The sequence below is a fragment of the Cebus imitator genome, unplaced genomic scaffold (genome assembly GCF_001604975.1).
Source record: "Cebus imitator isolate Cc_AM_T3 unplaced genomic scaffold, Cebus_imitator-1.0 Scaffold352, whole genome shotgun sequence".
Lineage (NCBI taxonomy): Eukaryota > Metazoa > Chordata > Mammalia > Primates > Cebidae > Cebus > Cebus imitator.
The window spans coordinates 1,711,873-1,715,193 of record NW_016107667.1 but is presented as its reverse complement, the minus strand read 5'-3'; the positions used below and the strand labels follow the sequence as shown (position 1 = coordinate 1,715,193).

At 54.1% G+C, this 3,321-nt stretch overlaps 1 protein-coding gene across 1 annotated transcript in view; it reads left to right on the top strand.

Annotated features, from left to right (window-relative positions):
* Window positions 1-583: 583 nt before the first annotated feature.
* Window positions 584-3,321, top strand: part of PUS7 (pseudouridine synthase 7) — a 65,818-nt gene continuing 63,080 nt past the window's right edge. Inside the window, exon 1 of the mRNA XM_037730545.1 lies at window positions 584-779. The gene's annotated coding sequence lies outside the window, so the exon portion shown is untranslated. The remainder of the gene's footprint in view (window positions 780-3,321) is intronic.

The window sequence follows — 3,321 nt, the reverse complement described above, 5'->3', positions numbered from 1 at the left end:
CTGGGGAGTCTGAGGTGGGAGGATTGCTTGAGCCTCGGAGGTCGGGGCTGCGCTGAGCTGTGTTCACGCCACTGCACTCCAGCCTGGGCGGCAGAGGGAGACTGTCAAAATAAAAACAAAAACAAAAACAAACCTATGATCAGGTTTCTTGAAGCAGATCCTATGGGGAGCCATCAAGCAAGAACGGTAGGAAGTAGCAAGATGGTGCGCTTAGATCCACTGCATTTCCAGATCAAATGTAGACCAATATTTAGACCCTAAAGTGAATTTCCTTTCATTACTGTTAACTGCGTGGTCAGTGCAACATGAAAAGGCGACAACTATGTGGAGGAAACACTTCTTAGAATATAATAACACCAAAGGAGGCAATCTCTGCCTTAGACTTCTTAAAGATTTAAAGGTCTCAGATACTTGGTGAAATCTCTTTCTGCCGCAGGTGCGACCCAGGCGCGGGCGCGTGGGAGGTCCGGGGTGAGCGCGCACAGGCCCGGCGTCCGCGTGGGGGTGGGGCGGGGGAGGGGCGGCGGTGGGGAGCGGGCTCCACCCCCAGGGCGGGTCCGGCCCGACCACGGCGCGTCGCAACGCCGCACGTGTGCGAGCCCGGTCGTTTGTGAGTCCGCGCGAGCGCATCGGGTCCGTGGCTCGGAACGCGCTGCTTTTGCCCGGCCGCCCTAGCCGCTGGCTCCTCCGAGTGGCCCTCGCCGCCTTCCTGCGCCCCAAGCGGAGCGCAGGCTACCTCGCCGCCCGCCCCACGCCGCGCCCGCGCTCCCAGGCTCCGGGTAAGTGCGCGGCCTCCCTGCGGCAGCTGGGGCTCCTCGGCCAGCCCTCGGCCTGGCCCGGGCCCCAGGCCCAGCCCCAGCCCCAGCCCCAGGGCTCCGCCCCGAGAGGCAGTGCGGACTGGGAAGGCGGCTCCGCAGTGGTCGGAGCCCGCGGCGCCTCCATTACGGATCGCGCCTGCTGGAGCGTGGCTGCAATTCCTCGAGTCCTGCGCTTCGGCGGTGCAGGCGCCGCGTCTTGCTCACCGCTTCCCATGCCCTTCGCCCTCCGCCTTCTGCCCGGCCCGTCGTCAGGGGGAGCCGCGCCCGCGCGCTCTCCTCCTCCCCGCGCGGCGCTGTCTCCCGGGGGGCCTCTTCCCACTTCTCCCTTTCTTTGCCCCGGACGCTCCCTAAACTCTTGTCCCTCCGTCAGACGAAAACCGGCCTTTTCCCTGAAGCCCTTCACGGTGCCACTGCTTCCCCGCGCCTGCCTTCTGTGGGTCCACCGCACGTGTTCCGCCCCTGTGTCCTGCGTCGCCCCTCACTGGGAGCCTACTGTGCGCCACGCTTGCTCTGGGGACTGCTTGCTTTGTATGCATTTCCCAGAGTAGGAGTGGACTGGCTGCGGACTAAGAGTGCTTTCTGCAGCCCTCAAGCTGGGTGAAAGCTTTACGAGCGGATGAAGGTCCTGCTGTGCAGGCTGAAACTCGAGTCCTCCCAGTCAGCCCTGTGCCGAGGAGTTTAGAAGCACACCTTCGTTGCCTGCTGAATAGGGTTGGCAAAAAGTTTAGTTTTTCAACTATTTGGTCCCGTCAAACCACCTTTTTTTTCCATTCCAAAAATAAAGGGTTACTAAGGGATTCCCTCCCCCATCCCCGAGCCTGTAATCATCTGTGAAATGAGTATGCCCCATTGGACTGTACAACCCTATTGAAAAGGGGATGGTTAGGCAATCATTATTTTCAGTCATTAGGAAAGTAGCCAACAGTACGTACTTAACAACTCCCTGTGAACATGGTCTTGTTTTGTTTTGTTTTTGTTTTGAGACAGTTTCACTCTTGTTGCCCAGGCTGGAGTGCAGTGGCGTGATCATAGCTCACTGCAGCCTTGAACTCCTCGGCTCAAGCAATCCTCCCACGTAGCTGGGACTATAGGCATGTGCCACCACACAGGGTCTCGCTGTGTTGCCCAGGCTGGCCTCAAACTCCTGACCTTAAGCAGTCCTCCTGCCTTGACCTCCCAAAGTGCTGGAATTAGGGGCTTGAGCCACCATACCCAGCCTTGAACCACCATACCCAGCCTTGAACCACCACACCTGGCCTTGAACATGTCTTTATTTATTGATTTTTTTTTTTTTTTTTTTTTTGTAGAAAGTGATTTATTTAAAGAGAGAGAAACAGTATTGATTTTTTTATTTTTATTTTTTACCTCTCAGTACAGTGGTAAGGATGATTTATTTTTTTAGATGGAGTCGTGCCCCATTTCCCAGGCTGGAGTGCAGTGGCACTATCTTGGTTCACTGCAATCTCCGCTTCCTAGGTTCAAGCGATTCTCTTGCCTCAACCTCTCATGTAGCTGGGATTACAGGCCCACGCCACCACTAATTTTTAATTAACACGCCCGGCTAATTTTTTGTATTTTTGGTAGAGACGGAGTTTCACCACTTTGGGAGGCCAAGGTGGGCGGATCACCTGAGGTTTGGGCTGCCTGGAACTCTCCTCACACACGTCTTTTCTTGTCTGGTTCTTCCTTGTCTTTGCTCAGAATTCTTCTTAGATGAGGCATCACTGAAGAGCACCTCTCTTACTCTCAGCCCCTTACCCTGCTTTAATTCTTTGGAGCTTGCATGTACTGAGATTAATTTTATTTTGTTCTCAGATATATTCTCAAATACATGGTAAGCTCCGTGAAGACAGGAAATTTACCTTTTCCTCCAGTGCCTACAACAACGCCAGACACGTAGAATACTTGCTCAATAAATATTTGCAGATCCCAGCACTTTGGGAGGCAAAGGTGGGCAGATCACCTGAGGTCAGGAGTTCGAGATCAGCCTGACCAACATGGAGAAACCTTGTCTCTACTAAAAATACAAAGTTAGCCTGGCGTGGTGATGCATGCCTGTAGTCCCAGCTACTTGGGGGTCTAAGGCAGGAGAATCACTTGAACCCAGGAGGCAGAGGTTGCAGTGAGCCAAGATCGTGCCATTGCACTCCAGCCTGGGCAACAAGAGTGAAACTACATTTCATGAAAAAAAAAAAAAATTGCAGAATGAATGACCCTCATAGACTTAATGCTTTTGCATATTAGGATGCAGTGTGCCTGCCAGGCCCGGTGATGTCATACCTGTAATCCCAGCTCTCTGGTAGTCTGAGGTGGGCAGCTTGCTTGAGGTCAGGAGTCCGAGACCATCCTGGCCAACATGGCGAAACACCCTCTCTACTAAAAATAGAAAAATTAGCTGGACGTGGTGGCCCATGCCTGTAATCCCAGCTGCTCAGGAGGCTGAGGCAGAGGAATTGCTTGAACCCAGAAAGTGGAGGTGGAATGAGCTGAGATTCACCAGCTG